Source organism: Sceloporus occidentalis, unplaced genomic scaffold (genome assembly GCF_023333645.1).
Source record: "Sceloporus occidentalis isolate IW3139 unplaced genomic scaffold, rSceOcc1.0.p SCAF_36, whole genome shotgun sequence".
In the NCBI taxonomy this organism is placed as follows: Eukaryota; Metazoa; Chordata; class Lepidosauria; order Squamata; family Phrynosomatidae; genus Sceloporus; species Sceloporus occidentalis.
Genome location: NW_028317016.1, coordinates 5,181,051 through 5,200,181, shown reverse-complemented (window position 1 = coordinate 5,200,181; position 19,131 = coordinate 5,181,051).

Below are 19,131 nucleotides of genomic sequence, written 5' to 3'. Positions count from 1 at the left end.
TTGATGGGTGGGATAGATGCATGTTGTGGCCCGAGGTTTTGCATCTGTGGAGGTAATAACATCTTTGTGAAGGGGAATTTTTGTACCTTATGATTGATTCCATGATTGTCCTCCACCTAACCTTACTTTTGGTCTCCCAGATCATTGTTTGTACTTAATGTTATACTGGAACTGTACATCACATGTCTCTGTATATGTCAAGTTTTGTCAACATGTCAACATGTCTGGATGCAAACTTGTTCTTATGTTATATGCTTTGTCTTCTCCGTGTAATAAAGAAGTTTAAAAAAATATATATATATTAAAATTATATTACCTCTTCGTTGATTTCCTGGGTTTCCTCTGTTTCATACAGCATGAATACGCTTTGTGAATTATTCAAATGTACTTGTACCACCAAACATGGATATAATGATTTCCTTTCACTTTCTGAATTACTGGTATAGGTACATGGAAAATTGTCCTTGAAGGTGATTCTAGAAACAGTGCATAATGATTTTTCACTCCACACACTATTATAAAAAGTAAAAACAAGAAAATAACTTATTTTGCTAAATTGTTATTACTGCAACATTTCTATAGTACATAACAAAGAAAAACATAGGAAATACATGCACCTGTGTGAATATGGTAACTTTTCCATGATTACTTTTTAACAGTAACATCAAAATACCAATAAGGTAGGTAAACATTTGAGCATAAAAAATTACATTTAATATTCCCTTCTTTAGGTTTCCTTTTGGACTTTATGTAACTCATGAGCACTGGTAATGCTCACTTTTGCAGTTTCCAGCACACATCTAGCACATTTTAGGCTGGTAGAAACTTCTGGACATTGATTGGCAATTTAGGACTACCTATTAGTAGATTATTTTCTTTTGGAAAATATCATTTGATCTATGTTTAGCTTACATTTTTTGTTGTTAAGCCCTGATGAAGATCAGCATGTTTTTTAAATAAAAAGTTTAGTTTTTGCAGAGTGTGCAGAGATTTTTTATACACAAAATCACAAAGAAAACAGAATATATGTCACGGCTAGAGGACCAGCAGTGCAGGAACCTGGTATCATCCACCTGTACAGGAGCAGGGCAGTTTACTGGTTGCAACAGGCAAAAGAGTAGTCGTTACACGGAGCTGAGGTCAGGAGTAGGCGAGGACAGGATAATCAAAAACAAGCCGGGTCAAACACAGGAGATAACAAGCCAGGGTCAGAAGCCAAAATCACAAAGTAAGGTATTTAATAAGCACAGCCAACATGCACAAGGCACTATCACAGGCAATGAGCTAGTGCAACAGCCAGGTTTAAATAGACATGCTAATTGCATTTCCCGCCCAGCATGAAACGGAGGCTTGGAACGCACAAGGGTAGTGCCTATAAGAGGCCACACGGTGGCGCGCGAGTACACAGGGCCAGAGTCCATGCAGTCTGTGTTCAGGAAACCTGCCAGCGGCTACAGGTGTCGAGGGGTTTCAGAAGATCGGCGGTTCGGGCAGACGGAAGGTAAGTACCCCGCAGTTACAATATATAATCCCTTCATAACCAGCTATCAGTGTCATTTTGTTCTACATTTTTTAGTGTACAGTACTCTATGAGCAAAGTGCACCTTAGTACCAGAGGGTTAGGTTTGTGTAGTGAGGAAAAATAGGATAAGTAGTATTTAAATATAGTTACTTTAACTTTATTAAACAATAAAAAATATTCTTGTTTAGTTAAGCAATGCCAAAAATTAAAGAATCCAAACTTAAGCAGCGTTATATAGCATGCTCCTTAAAAACATAACAGTGTAAATTTGCTTTCCCCTGAAAATAACTCAACACACAGCCATTAATGTCTAAACCTCAGCAACAAAAGTGAGTACACCCCTAAGTGGAAATGTCCAAATTGGGCCCAATTGGCCATTTCCCCGCCCTGGTATCATGTGACTCGTTAGTGTTACAAGGTCTCAGGTGTGAATGGAGAGCAGGTGAATTAAATTTGGTGTTATCGCTCTCACACTCTCTCATACTGGTCACTGGAAGTTCAACATGGCACCTCATGGCAAAGAACTCTCTTGAGGATCTGAAAAAAAGAATTGTTGCTCTACATAAAAATGTCGTAGGCTATAAGAAGACCCTGACACTAAGCTGCAGCACGGTGGGCAAGACCATACAGCGGTTTCACAGGACAGATTCCACTCAGAACAGGCCTCGCCATGGTTGACCAAAGAAGTTGAGTGCACATGCGCAGTGCCATATCCAGAGGTTGTCTTTGGGAAATAGACATAGGAATGCTGCTAGCATCGCAGCAGATGTTGAAGGGGTCAGCCTGTCAGTGCTCAGACCATACGCTGCACACTGCATCAAATTGGTCTGCATGGCTGTCGTCCCAGAAGGAAGCATCTTCTAAAGATGATGCACAAGATTGCTGAAGACAAGCAGACTAAGGACATGGTTTACTGGAACAATGTCCTGTGCCTACAGTCAAGCATGGTGGTGGGTGTGTCATGGTCTGGGCCTGCATTAGTGCTGCCGGCACTGGGGAGCAACAGTTCATTGAGGGAACCATGAATGCCAACATGTACTGTGACATACTGAAGAAGAGCATGATCCCCTCATTTCGAGGAATGGGCCGCAGGGCAGTATTCTAACATGATAATGACCCCAAACACAAGATGACCACTGCCTTGCTGAAGAAGCTGAGGGTAAAGATGATGGACTGGCCAAGCATGTCTCCAGACCTAAACCTTTTTGAGCATCTGTGGGGCATGCTCAAATGGAAGGTGGGGGAGCACAAGGTCTCTAACATCCACAAGCTCCTTAATGTGGTCATGGAGGTGTAGAAAAGGACTCCAGTGGCAACCTGTGAAGCTCTGGTGAACTCCATTCCCAAGAGGGTTAAGGCAGTGCTGGAAAATAATGGTGGCCACACTAAATATTGACACTTTGGGCACAATTTGGACATTCCCATTAAGGGGGGTACTTACTTTTGTTGCGAAGGTTTAGACATTAATGGCTGTGTGTTGAGTTATTTTGAGAGGATAGCAAATATACACTGTTATACAGGCTGTACACTCACTAGTTTGCATTGTAGCAGAGTGTCATTTAAGTGTTGTCACATGAAAAGATATAATAAAATATTTAGTAAAATGTGAGGGGTGTACTCACTTTTATGAGATACTGTATATATATATATATACTGTATATACTGTATGCATAACATTAGATACATAAAACTAAGTTTAGGTTAATGTTAGGAGAGTTATTAACTAAAGAAACACAAATTAAAAATATTCTTGTAATTAAAAAAGTAGCACTGTTCACTTTTTAACCACACTTTTGCTGGTACCAGTTACATAAAAATGTAGGAGGTGCAAGGGGTAATGAGGCAAGGGGACAAGAGGACATCAGAAACCATGTTAGGGGTGGTAGGAACATTAAATGTCCTTGGTTAGGCTTATTTTTGCATGACTGCATATGTGCAGTGTGTTTCATTGATTCTTGCATGGCATTTACATTTAGTTTTGTCAGGTTCAGTGAAAGTTAGACAATGGACAAGCCGTGGCTTGACAAAGATCCTTGCCTAGGATCGAAACGTAAAATAAAAGACACTACATTACTGAGTGCTGAGTGAAAATCTTTATTCTTTGAAACATTGTATCTGGATTGGGTGGAGTCCCACTACAGTTCCTAGATCATGAGAGTTAGTAACCACTAAGGTATTCCCCAGATGCTGTGCATAAATTAGGAGAAATGGTAGAATTTATGAACTACAGTGAGATTCAGAATGAGAAAGATAATTTAAAATATGCTAAGCTTAAGAGAGCAAAACACATTATTAGATGAACACCCAGAAGCACATAGGAGAAAAATAGGAGAAAATTGTCTGGTCATTAAAAAGGTGATAAAACTATAACTATATAAAAAACTATAACTATATAAAAAAAGAGTGTTCTGTCAGAACTTTTAATGGAATTAATTAGCCATTTATTTATAGAGAGGGATATCTCCAAAAATCTGGACATTTGCAAGAAAGGGAGTTAGGAGTAATTATTTCTGATGACTTGAAGGTAAGGAAGCAAAGCCACGAAGCATCTGAAAAGAGGAAGGTGGTTTTGCCACTTTACAGATTTCTGGAAAGACCTCATCAAGAGTATTGCGTACATTTCTGGAGACCCAATCTCTCTGTCTCCATATACAGTATATTCTGGGGAAGGTTCATTGAAGCGGCTAACTAAAATGATAAATATCAGGAAAAACTGAGGGATCTCAATATTTATAGTTTGGAAGAGAGAAGAGAAGGGGTAGATGGGATAGAACCACTTAAATACATAAAGCTTTTTTACAAAAGTACATAAGGGAAGTTTATTGCAAAGGAACAAACATTAATCTAAAACTAGAGGGTCAGTGGTTAGATGTAATGTAAAGAAGTTCCATTGAAAGGGTGGTAGATCAGTGAAACAGTCTAACAGAAAAAATGGTAGATAATACAGTGAATACATTATTATTATTTTTTATTTTATATAGCACTGTCATATTTCATAGTGCTGTACTGTGGATGAGATATAAGACTATCCTGAATATATAAAAGACCAAGGACAAATTAACCCTTGAGTTTTTTATCTGCCTCCCCTCACAACAGATTTTATGTGTTGAGAGGGGAGGCTTTTCTTGATGTTTGTTCATATTTTTTTGGGGGGGGGTCACTTCATGTGATGTTGAATTAGATGTCTCAACCATTTCAATATCTTATATCTGGAGGTTCTTCCTGTGTCTTATACTGAAAGACCATATATATCTGAGCACAGGCTTTACTCTGCTTTTAATGAAAGATGTTTGCTGTTGATCCTATACGTACACACATAAACATGATAGATAGATAGATAGATAGATAGATAGATAGATAGATAGATAGATAGATAGATAGATAGACAGACAGACAGATAGATAGATAGATAGATAGATAGACAGACAGACAGACAGATAGAATATATAAATTTTTCTTTTCAACTTAATAATAAACATATAATAATAATTGATAATTTAATAAATTATGCTTTCTAAATAATGATACATAACTTCTATAAAACGTGTATCAAGCATTAAGTGTTAAATAATCAAAAGAACATATTTAAGTACCTTTTCATGTGTAATGGCACTGCAGTAAATACCAAAAGAATGTGCATCATTATAGAGCAAACAATTAGTCCATATCCCAAACACAGGGCACGTGTCTCTCCTCGTTTATGAGCTTTGAAAAGTTTCTTTTCCATCATGGCTACATCTATGATCTTTGCTCCAGAGCTGTTTTATCTGCTTCAGAAAAAAAAGAACAATTCAACAGAGCTGACCATTGGAAATTGTATGATTAACCCCTACAGCTCCAAGTAATGCACTCTAAGGTCCCATTGGTCCCCTTTTCCAGAATTGCTGAAAGTAATCATAGAAAATACAGTTCAGAAGTTGAGAGGCAGCATGCTCCTTATCCAATATTGGAGATCCAGTCCACCCTCTAGGATCCAACAATGACCTGCTCCTCGCATCTTCACTTATCACCTCCTCCCACCTACAGGACTTCTCTTGCGCAGCACCAACCCTCTGGAACTCTCTTCCCCGTGCTGTCCGACTCTCACCAACTCTACCCTCCTTCAAACTCTCCCTAAAAACTTTTTTCTTCAGGGAAGCCTACCACTGAGGTAATCATCAAAACTTCCCTCTCACCCACTTACAACCCTTATCTCACCCCACATTAACTTAATTCACTACCATGCAGTCCTCACCTCCTGTTTCTTACCCCTTATCCACCTAGATTGTAAGTTCCTGCGGGAACAGGGCCCCTCATTCCTCTTGTATCTGTATGTCTGTATCTTGTTGTATTGTACCTGTCATTATCTGTAACCTTTTCACCTTGTACAGCGCTGCGTAATCTGTCGGCGCTTTAGAAATAAAGAATAATAATAATAATAATGTTTTTGATTAATAAAGTGCCAGCTACATAAGAGATACTAAGCTGGCAAAGTTAGTTCAGATGACCAGCTTTGCAGAGATTTCCAGAGGTTGTTAAGCGAAATTGTCAAATTAACCCTCTTTTATCTGTACCTAAACTCTATTGGATATTACCAACTTTATAGGCTCTAAGTGCAGTTTGTATTAGACTAGGGCACCAGGGGGCTCTTCGTGTTCATCTTCGTACTCGTCTTCGGAGAAAAAAATCCCTTCGTATTCCGCGAATATTCGCCCGTTCCTGTCTTCTTTTCGGGCGAATATTCGTGGCCATTCTTCGTGCTCGTTTCATCTTCGTTTCCTCCCGGCTGCGTAGCAGGGGTTAATACGTGGTTAAGAACACATCGGAGCAGCAGCAGATGCGTTTGCGCCGTGAAGGTACGTGTGTGCGACTCTATTGGTCGCCGGAAGGGGGCTGGTCTGGCATCAACAAATGAATTGCAGAACTGCAGAATGCACCTCATTCGTTGATGGCAGGCGAGCCCCCTGCCGAAACGACCAATAGAGTTGCACACACGTACCGAGGTGTACTGTACACAAAATGACCTAGACAAATGCTCCAAGGAAATTGGCATCCTTTGTTTTTATCATACACAGTCACACATCCATAGATGTTTAATAAAAGAATAGGGATTATTTTACATTTTTAAATTGATTTTGGACCACTTGTAATACATGCCTAACATTTGCTACCTATTTATAATGGCATACTTTGCAACAACCCAACTTTTACTGGACAGGACTGGAAAAAAGCAGGACTGTCCACAAAAATGTTGGGTGTGTTGGCAGGTATGGGAATGGAAAAATGTTGGACAAGAACTAAAAAATAGCTTAGGGTTAATGTACGGTTATTTTTAAGATTATTAGCAGTGCACTGTTTTGGTTAAAGATGTATTATGTCTAAATAATAATTTAATTTTAATTTAATGGGTTTATTGAATTTTATTTTAAAGTTATATTTATTATTATTTACTTTATTATATTTATTTAATGTTGTAGTGCTACCCTACCCAGCTATACCTATGTGCACTAGCATACCTAGTTTAGCTAAATTTCATGGGACAGGAAAAAAGCAGGACTGTCCCTGAAAAAGTTGGGTCTGTTGGCAGCTATGTGGATGGAAAAATGTTATAGGGTGAAGTGTGAGTTATAGCGTTAATGCTAGTGAGTGTAGAAGTGAAGGCCAGGGCAAATAACAGGAGGAAAGGTCCTTGTAATTTGTGAATTGTACATGTGTGTGTTATGTGTGTTATGTGTTATGTCACTGTGTTATATGTGTTATGTGTGTTATGTCACTGTGTTATATGTGTTATTGTGTGTGTTATGTTTGGTAGGTTGTGTATCAGACAGAAAAAAAATTAAATGGAAATGGAAAAGGAAATGGAAAAGGCGAATGAGTGGGCAATTGGCGACCCACTCACCTGTTTCACCCCAGGGCAAAGCATCCAAACACTGTCAGTCCTAGACGTTTGGCAGTGGACTTTCAGAGCTCAGACACTAGGCCCTAGTGTAAGCTGGCTACTCTGGCGGAGGTAGCAGGCGTTGCCACACCGCAAACAGACGCAGCCAGGGGGGGAGAAACTACCCTTACCATTAGGGACATTTTGGGCATGACTCTAGCCAGGAAGCGAAATGGCAATGAAAAACTGCAGTAATTTTTTGTAAGGGAGAAGAGACGCTGGCACCACCACCACCACCACCACCAGCATTGAAAAATGGAAAAGGCGTATGAGTGGGCAGTTGGCGATCCACTCACCTGTTTCACCCCAGGGCAAAGCATCCAAACAACTGTCAGTCCTAGGTGTTTGGCAGCGGACTTCCAGAGCTCAGACACTAGGCCCTTGCGTAATCTGGCCACTCCGGCGGAGGTAGCAGGCGTTGCCACACCGCAAACAGACGCAGCCAGGGGGGAGAAACTACCCTTACCATTAGGGACATTTTGGGCATGACTCTAGCCATGAAGCGAACTGGCAAAGAAGAGACGCTGGCACCACCACCACCAGCAGCGGTGGGCTGAATGAGTGGGCAATTGGCGACCCACTCAACTGTTTCACCCCAGGGCAAAGCATCCAAACAACTGTCAGTCCTAGACGTTTGGCAGCGGACTTCCAGAGCTCAGACACTAAGCCCTAGCGTAAGCTGGCTACACTGGCGGAGGTAGCTGGCGTTGCCACACCGCAAACGGACGCAGCCAGGGGGGAGAAACTGCCCTTACCATTAGGGAAGTTTTGGGCATGACTCTAGCCAGAAAGGGAATTGGCATTAAAGAGACGCTGGCACCACCACCAGCAGCAGCATTGGGAAAAGCGAATGAGTGGGCAATTGGCGACCCGCTCACCTGTTTCACCCCAGAGCAAAGCATCTAAACACTGTCAGTCCTTGGCATTTGGGAGCGGACTTCCAGAGCTCAGACACTAGGCCCTAGCGTAAGATGGCTACTCCGGCGAAGGTAGCAGGCGTTGCCACACTGCAAACAGACGCAGCCAGGGGGGAGAAACTACCCTTACCATTAGGGACATTTTGGGCATGACACTAGCCAGGAAGGGAACTGGCATCGAAGAGACACTGGCACCACCACCAGCAGCAGCAGCATTGGGAAAGCCGAATGAGTAGACAATTGGCGACCTGCTCACCTGTTTCACCCCAGAGCAAAGCATCCAAAGACTGTCAGTCCTAGGCGTTTGGGAGCAGACTTCCAGAGCTCAGACACTAGGCCCTAGCATAAATTGGCTACACCGGCGGAGGTAGCAGGCGTTGCCACACCGCAAACAGACGCAGCCAGGGGGAGAAACTACCTTGAACATTTTGGACATTTGAGGCATGACACTAGCCAGGAAGCGAACTGGCAGAGAAGAGACGCTGGCACCACCAGCAGCAGCAGCAGCATTGGGAAAGTTGAATGAGTGGGCAATTGACGACCCGCTCACCTGTTCCACCCCAGAGCAAAGCATCCAAAGACTGTCAGTCCTAGGCGTTTGCGAGCAGACTTCCAGAGCTCAGACACTAGGCCCTAGCGTAAATTGGCTACACCGGCGGAGGTATCAGGCGTTGCCACACCGCAAACAGACGCAGCCAGGGGGAGAAACTACCTTGGACTCTCTTCCATGTGTTTGCGAAGGTGTACTTTTAGCAGATCCTTCAGCTTCCTGACTATGGCTGCTACGTCAGGATGTAGAGTGCCACCTTGAACAGCCTCACGGTTTTCAAGGAACACATCCATCTTGCTGCCTAGATGGGAGAACACTGGGATTACCTGGGCCAGACTGGCAGTGTTTGAGCTTAAATTTTCTGTAGCATCCCTGAATGGTTTAAGGACTGCCACTAGCTGGGCGATCACTGTCCAATCCTCCCTATTCAATGGAGATGTAATCCCAATATTGTGCTCTGAGGCAAGATTATGGATTGCCCTCTGCTGCTCCAAAATCCTCTCCAGCATGTCTAACGTGGAGTTCCACCGTGTACTGACATCCTGACATAGGCAGTGTACGGGAAAACCTGACCTCTCTTGCTCTTTCCTCAAAAGTTGGCTAGCCTTAACACTATGGTGAAAGTGCCCAGCGATCTTTCTGCAGCGGGACAGAACTACTGCTGCCACATTAGTTCCTTCTGACATTGCTGCCTTCACTACAAGATGGATGATGTGGGCTGTACAGCGCACACCAACAATATGACCATCTCGCAGCGCTTTCACCATATTGGCACCTCCGTCAGTTACCACAAAACCAACTTCAACATTGGTGCCTGCCTCTGCTCCCACCCAAAGGCTAAACATTTTCCTCATCGCATGCAGAATATTTTGGGAAGTGTGCTTTTCATCCATCACTTCTGCATGGAGAAGGAATGATCGGTAGCCTGCTGCAGCAGCTTCCTTGGGCACACCGGGCTGCCACCAGTGTGGTGTCAAAGAAAGAAAGGCATGCTGCCCACTAGGTGCACTCCACAAATCTGTTGTGAAATGAACAGACTGACCAGCAGCCTTGGAAAGCTCCTCTTTCACTGCTGCAACACAGGACCGATACAATGAGGGGACAATGTTCCTGCTGAAGGTGGAACGTGACGGAACTGTATATTGTGGAGCCACAGCCGCCATCAATTGTTTGAAAGGCTCCCCTTCGATCATAGAGAAGGATGCCCCTCCAACAGCAATGAACTGACCAATAAGTCGCGTTACTTTATTGGCCTGCTGTTTGGGCATTGACCTTTTGGATTGGAATGCCACAAATTGTTCCAGGGTGGGCTGGACATGCAGTGCTCCAAACTGCCTTGGTCTCTGGCTGCCACCACTAGCTGCTGCTGCTGCTGCTATTGGCTCAGAAGCAGCTGTTGGGGTTTTTCCACGGCCACCAGCTATGCTGCCTGCACTAAGTTTTACTTCTGCATCTTTCCCCAATAGCACAGCGTTGTGTTGAGTGCTGAGGTGATGCTTCATGCTAGCACTGGTAAAATGGCCAGACACTTTACCTCTGCCCATTAGCTTCCCACAATGTTTGCACTTTCCATAGCGCCCTTCTTCAACATTTTCAAAGTGCTCCCAAATTGGGGCGAGCATAGCCTTGGAGTGTGCCTTGGGTGCTGCTCCTACTGCTCGGGGTGGATGAACAGAGGCAGAACTAGTGGTGGTGGGACTGGTGGTAACAGTACTGGCCATAGTGGGACTGCTAATTGCTTTAACTTTAGATTTGCTAGGTTTTGCTGCTGCTGGTGGTGGTGATGGCGATGATCGTAGCGGAGAAGGTGGAGGCTCAGGGGAAAATTGTGCACTAGTCATTTGGACACTGCTCCCTGAGGAATCTGATTCCTGACCACTCATCTCCTCTACTTCCTCTGGCTCATAGTCTAGTTCTTCATTAGCCAGATCGAATGGAATTCCTGCTAGGCTGGAGCTAAGACTGATATCGTCGTGAGACTAGTGACTAGTAGTAGTGCAAGCAGGAAGAACAGACTCTGCACTTGGCCTCTCAGTCTCAGGCTCCTCTGCTACCTCGCTAGGTGGAGTTCCACTATGTGTAGCTCTCTCTCTAACTGTCTTCACAAAAATATTGTAAGGACTTGGTGGCTTGCTAGAGGTACTAGGAGGACATGGCGTGGCGGTACCAGTGGGAACAGTAGGCGCAGCACTAGTGGTGGTAGAGGCAGTAGAGGTTGGGGTGGTGGTGGTGGTTTTCCCTACAAAGGAATGAGATCGCTTTGGTTTGGGACCCCTCTGAGTCTTGCTGCTAATTTGGCTCTGCTTGGTACCTTGCATGCTGCTCGTGGATGGGGAAGATGCTGCTTGGGGCAAAAGGCACTTCTTTTTACTCACTGGGCTAGTAGAAGTACTAGTTGTGCTACCCTTCAACTTTGAACGTGCTTCTGGTGCTTTAGGCTTTCTGTAAAAAACCATAGAGCTTGTGGGCCTAGCCGCACTACTGCTGCCTGCTTTTGGTGCCTTTACTTGATGATCCTTCAAGCAATGCTTCCCCAAATGATAAGCAAGAGCCTACTTGGCCGACTAGACTGACGCAAAGGCTGCATCTTAGAACTGGTGGTGGTGCTGGTGGTGCTAGTGGTGGTGGTGGTGGTGGTGGTAGATGGAGCTTGTCCCTCCTTAGTCCCAAAAGGAGGATCCATTTCAAATTTACACGGGCCTAAGAGCCTATCCTACTACTATGCTAAACCTAAAGCTATATTAGTATTCTAGTCTAACTCTAGGCAGACGCTCTCAAGCCCACTAAGCTAAAGTGAGGTTAAGTTATATATAATATTATATTATTAATAGATTAGAATTACTTATATTTTGGATTATAGATAGAATATAGATTATGAATTAGAAAGAATTATTTATATATATTATAGATTATGAATTAGAATTTATATTATATTATATAATATATTATAGATTAAGAAGATTATAGATTAGAATTTTTTTAGTACTACAGCTAGTAGCTTGAAGCTTTGCTTAGTACAGTTGTTGTCGTCACACAGTCAATTTTTCTTCAAAAGAAATTAGACATAAAATAAAATGTCACAGCAAAACAGTTAGCTTCACTGCTTGCTGAAACACACAGCACTTATGCGGCTGCACTCACTAGCCCAACAAGTTCACTTCACTGATGGACTGAGGTGAGCAAAACAAATGGAATAAAATGAAATATTATTAATTAAGAAAAATTGACTTGGTCTCTTGCTGTTGCTAAAACAAAGCAAAAACTATAGAGCTGCAATATGCAATGATATTAATGATTTTAGATTAGACACTAGTAGATGTCTTGAATGTCTACATTACACTCTACACTAGTATACTATTACTAACTATAGTATATATAACTGACAAATATATATATAATTTTATAATGTATTAAATTATTAATTATTAATATTACTGATTTTAGATTAGACACTAGTAGATGTCTTGAATGTCTACAGTATACTCTACACTAGTATACTATTACTAATACTATACTAACTATAGTATATATAACTGACAAATATATATATAATTTTATATGTATTCAATTATTAATAATATATTCTATTAAATTATTTATAAATTCTATTATGTAATTTATTTAAGCAGGACAGGCAGTAGGCACTAGTGCCAGCCCAGGGCAAGGGCACCCCAGTGCCAGTGAGGCACTGAGTGCACTGTCAGCTCAACAGCACTACACAGTTGATGACAAATTAAATAAAAAAAATTATTAAATTAATCAAATTATTATTATTAAATATTAATTCAGTAGAACTGAAGTGAGGATGAAATACACTGTGAGAAATGGCAGGCTGAGGCTTATCAGTCTCACACAGAACAGAACAATCTCTCTGTAACGCTCGGATGCAGCACAGCAGTGTTGCCAAAGCAGTCACACCGAAAAATGAATGAATCTCTCAGGCAAGCTCTGGTCTTATAAAGGAGCTTTCAGAATTCAAAAAACAGCAGCACAGGCATTGGACGAGACCCTTAGCGTGACGTCACAAGAGTGAGCTGATTGGAGAGACGAGGATCAGCTCACTCCTGCGCAGCAAAAATGAAGACGATCACAAAGAATCTTCGATTCTTCTGGTTGTGAGTCTTCGTCTTCTCCTACGTTTTGGCGGCACTGTATTCTCTTCGGCGCGTCTTCGGCACGAACAAAAAAACGGCCTCTTCGTGCTCGTTTACATGTTCGCCCGAAGACGAATGCGGAAGTCTAGTTTATATGTATGTACAACTACATCTGTTGGGTAAATTTACTATGAAGGGGGAGCTTTTTTAAGATTTTTCATTTCCATTTGGGTTTTGGGTTTTTTACCACAATATATTGTTATGTGACTCCTTATCATACTGCCTGTGGTAAACAATTGACTAATGAAAGTCTATTGAGAAATGAACATAAGCCTTGTGCACATGAACCAAAAAGGATTCAGATTTCATTTTTGGTCCATTTGTTTTCAGGCAATTAATTAAATTTCCTATCCTTTCCATTTAGAAAAATTGTAGGGCTTTATCAATTTTGAAAATAAATGTGTTGTCATTCACCTTCATTCACTCTCTCTTACACCCTCACACATTCTCAATCACATACTTTCTGTCACTAATATACTCTTGATATCCCTGTCTTCTTTTCTGCAGGACCGCTTCTTGTCTTGCCTCTTCCCGTTCTCTGCTTTTTTTGTTTTTGGTCTGCTTCTATCTGCTATTTAGAAATGCTTTTCTCCCCCTGCGGATCCACCTGAATTGTTTTGGACTCTCTGAGTATTTCTGTAAAAGGGCAGAGCCACAGCGCACTCCATGGGGGACAATGTATCCCACATTTCTCCAATCGGGGGAGAGGGATGCACAGAGGCTCTGCCCTCGGGAGGCTAGACTAAGAGAGCAGATAGCGAGGAGAAACAGACTACAAATGAAGACAGAAGAAAAAGAAGAGGCAAGACAAGAAGCTGGGCTGCAGAAAAGGAGATGGGGGCACGGAAGTGGTTGGTGGAGAAGGAAATAATTCCTACAAATTATTGAAATTGGCAAATTTTCTTAAAATTTAAATGTGTACAAATCCGAATGCACCAGACTAATGGACATCATTTGCATTACCATGAAGCATCAGCTCAGTGTAGTATTTAAGCAGGGAGAGTCATTCAAAATATCACATAACAGTGGCAGCCTCCAAGTCCCCAGATAAAGGAAGGATGGAAGTAATTTAGAATAATAATATAGTGCTTACTGAGCACAAATGTGGTCAAACACAATATCTAGTTAGCCTACAGGAAACTTTTCTCAGGAGAGCCTAGGCTTAGTGTTGTGTGGTAGAGGAGAGAAATAGAGTGTGTATGCATGTGAAAATGTATAATGTTAGGGTGAATGGGTGTTAGGAAGTTAGCAAGTTAGCAAGTTTGCGTGTTAGGATGTTAAGTGCACCTCACAAAATCTCTGTAGAAGGAGATGTTGCTAACAAAAGACAATCTTCCCCCCAAGGGTGGAACTCAAATGCACATTTCAGTTGGGAGAGAAGCATGCAGACCTGCGTCTCATTTGGGTCAGGATCGCAATGCTGGAGTGTTCAGATATGGGACCAGAAGAGACACATCAAAACCGTTCTTCAAAATTAATACTGGTGTGTTACTCCAATGGAGTTTCTGTGCAGATAGGACTGTCTCAAACCCTTGCCATTTAGGCAAATGACTTTGGATCAGTTTTACCCCAAAAAATTTACAAAAATAGAAAAGTAACCAAAAGTGTTTATTAAGTTAAGTATAAACACTCAAACCAAATCCCACTTTGAAATGGGATGACTGATGACACATAGAGTAACTTGGCCTCCTTTGGACACACCCACACTGGGCCATAGTGCTAGTGGTACATGTATGTATAAAGGGGAAATACATTAAACCCTAGAGTGTCAGATACTAAAGTAAAGGTACTTAAAAAAATAAAACCCACACTACTGGCAATACAAAAGTGGATGTAGTAAGATTCTGCTATGGCAACGACCAAATTAAACAAAAAATAGACATCTTCCTTTAATTTTATCAGACCCACAAAGTTTGAATTTCTTTTCCATTGAGGAGGTCGGCAAGTTAGTTGAGAGTGCTCTTGACATTGAGGCGTCTAAGGTAAATAAGGAAGAGGCACCTATGTTTCGATCTTCTGCCAAGTGGCCCAGAACTGTTAATGACGCTTTCTCATACATGATTTTAGAAGAGTGAAATCATCCCAACCACAAATTGAACATTACAAAGACATGTTTAACTTTTTTTGAAGGACATAATCCTCAATGATCTTTTAGTGGCTAAGTTAATTAGGTTAATGACTGTCCCTGATAATTCTATTTTTTCAGATCCAATAAGTCATAGGCAGACTTCATTGAATATGACATTTGCCAACTGAAAACAATCTCGCTGCTGGCCTTCAGGGCCCTAAGTTGCTGTGCTATATCTCCATTGCTAGATTTGTACTTGATTTTCTAAGTAATGCCTCCATTTGGAGAATTCAAACCCCCTTTAATGAACTATGAGAGACAAGGTTTGTTGTTGTTTCCTCAGAAATGCCAGAATAAAAAAAGACTGTTTCTCTATGTGCAAAATAACCAACGATAATACTTATTGCTTTTAAAGTAAACCATCAATGGAACATGACAGTTGTAACAAGATCTCCCTGCAGTAAATGCATGCTGTTTCTGATCTTGCAGATCACATACAACCAGATATTTAACAATCATTCCTTTAGCATGATTTCCATTAATTTCCCAATTACTGGCATAAGACTTACTGGGCTATAGCGGGCCAAGTCTTCCTTTTTTGTGAAGTACTAGAATTGCCAACTTCCAAACTTCTGGAACTACTCATGTCAATAGTGACTAGTTAAATAAGCTCCAAAACACTTTTGATAACTTTGAGTGTTTCCCAACTGATCCCATGGATTTGTATGTTTTTTACTTTGCAGAGTTCAAGTAGAATACATAATAAAAACACATAGAGAACATTAGATGTAGGGGTGGACTTGTGGAACTACTAGATGCAGAAAAATCCGCAAATTGCCATTACTATTGTTTCTTTACCGTAGAATGTTTGCTATGGCTCTTTCTACACAGGCCTCGTGTGCATAACATCTACAAATTAAAGTTAATTTAAAAAGTAACGCAGCACTACCTTTAAAAGATGTTAAACTGAAGTGGCTATTAATAACAGCCTTCATTAATAATACATGTATTTTTTATTGCTTTCAAATGTGATATCTTGAGTTATATTATATATATATATTTTTTGTATTATTTATATCTATTTATATTTGGTGTATTATTGGCCATTAAGTGGTTTACTTGCTTATCATCGCTTTTTTATGACGTATCATTTTCAGTTTGTCATTTTTTTGTGTCAATTTTACTAATGTATCTACATAGGGGCGTACATGCATACCATGTGTACTACTCTGATCCTTAACTATAACTCTGAACAATTTTCTGTCAATTTTAATACATTTATACGTTATTTTTTTCAAAAAACAGGAAAGTGTTTAATGCCACTTTTGCGATATCGATTTTTCTTCTGCACAAGTCAGCCACAAATAAAAAAATAACACTGGGACACCCAGGTGGCCAAAACACAGAAGAGGCCACTGAACGAATCACTGAGGGTCTTCTAAATCCACAATCTGTAAGGTGGCCATCCAGCCTTGGAGCATTTCTTTACTTAGCAGGGAGAGTAGCCCACTGGTTTGCATCTGCTGCACTTAGGTCTAATATTCTCTGGTTTTGCTCTCTTCTGAGCCATATGGACATATAGTCTGCCAGCCCTTAATTTACCTTTTTTTACCTAAGCTTAAAACACAAGTGTCTCTTACTAAAGTTATAATGATGACACTTTTGAAACCTTCTATATATAGGGCAAAATGGGGTGGGTGCCCCAGGCCCTGCACCATGCCAAGGTGAGTGCAGTAGGTGCACAGCACCCAGGTGATCCATAACAGAGGTGCACAGTAGGGTCATATAACCCACTGTTGTGTTATACCGTTGTAGTAGTGCAGGGGCTATTCTGAAGATAGCGCGCCACATAACATAAGATAGTGAGCGTGTGTTAGTAAGAATGTATGTTTTATCACACAGCTATCACAAATTAATCAAGGTGTTAAAACATCAACTAAAACTACTTTCTATTTTATATGTATGTAGCTATGAGCATTTTGCATATAGTATTCCTTTCTAATCATTTAGTATTTTTAAAGTAGATCCTTTAAAATTAAAAGATGATTTAACACACCTTAAATTCTTACAGCTGATTTCCACACACAGCAATTGCCTTCACTGAGGTTATGGGCAAAAAAAAACAACTGCTTTTGGCTTCAGGAAAGTATGTTCACAGCACCCACTATTACCATCAAATATTCATTGATCCCGGATATTTTATTGAAATATATAGTTGCGAGTTAAATAGGCATATTATATATGCTACTTTATACAATAATATATACATATATTTGTTACTGATGTTTGCCGATATGAAACTTGTTCTAAATATTTAGTTTTACCTAAAAGATTATTTTCTATATGAAACACAAGTAAACTTAAGTTTGGTTATGCACGTACTTCAGTAAAAGGAATGCAAATATCTTCCACTATCTATCACAATAATTACATATAACAAAATTAAATTTCTATTGTAAAAAATAACTTCATACTTACAGCACAGAAATCTGATTCCCATGTACCTTTTTACAGGATTTCAGAAGACAATTCCAGTTTCTTTTCAGACATTTACCCCTCCTCAGAAGCAGTGAAGTACAACGTGAAAGTCTATGAAAGTTGTTCTAGGTTGTTCTTTACTGTGTGTGAACGTACTACTGACATTTTTTACCATAAATGGTAAGGTTTGAATATACCTAATACCCTTGGTGTCTTCCTTCCACAATTTATTATTTAACAAAACTCTCAGTGTAATATTTCTCTAAATATTTATATAAGATAACTTTGTACCAAGGATTACAAGATGACAATGATCTAACTTGTAAAATAGTATTGTTTTTCCCATCTTGTGTAGTACTGGATAAAGACTAACATGTGCTTTTTTATATATATATATATATATATATTTATTGATTTTTTACATATTTTGCATGTATGCAAGTGAAAATATTTAACCCCTTCGTGACAATGGCTGATTTTATTTTTGTAACCTTTGTGACAATGGCTGTTTTAACATTTCTGCGGGGCTCCAGTTTAGCTGTAATTTACTTCTTTCCCATTTACTTAACCCACACAAGTAATATAATGTTATTTTCAGGACAAGAAGGACTTTCTTTAGATGTCATAATTTTGATCAAATCATTTACTATAAAAAAGTATAAAATACTGTGAAACATTGGGGAAAAAATGAAACCTTTTTACTAATGAAAACCCCTCTTCACACAACACCCCAATATGTGTTCAGCAACATCTCCAAAGTACAATGATACCACCCATGCATGGGTTTGCGTGGCTGTTTGGGGGCAAAATAGTCATATTTGGGGCATGCTCATTTTTCAATGTTGAACTTTGACATTTGGTGATCCTGTGCCCCTGTGCCCATGCCCTATTTGGTACATCTTTGAGCCTGGCCAATTCAATGTGCCCAATAAAACCATATATTTTTGAAGACTAGACACACCAGGGTATTTTAAATGCTGGTATTTTAACTCTTTCCATGCACACATTTTACCACCAGCCTTTGTCAAAGTTTGCAGTATATTTTTGTGTGTATTTTTCCCACACACAATGTTTTTTAGGTAAAAATTTACAGCTCCTGATATATGTCACTGTCAAACAACAACCCAATATATGTTCAGCAACATCTCCCAAATGCAGTGATACCCACATGCATGGGTTTGTTTGGTTGTTTAGGGGCTAATAATTGTTTTACTTACTCATAAAAATAAACTATATATATATATATATATATATTTATATATATATATTGTGACAGTGTAAACCCCAGGGAGATGCTTAGTGTGGCATTTGAGTACAGGTGCTATCCAGATTGTAAATATGGGTCCCTGGGGTGGAGCAATTGGAGAGCAGGGTGGGCCAATGCTCCGTTTCCCCATTTTGTGGAAATTCCATGCCGGGTTTTCCAGGAGGCAAGAAGTCCACAGGATCCGGTCCGGGATTCCTATGGGGCCGGCATCAGGCACAGGTGCTGGACATTAAAAACCCCTGGAGCCTGATACTCAGG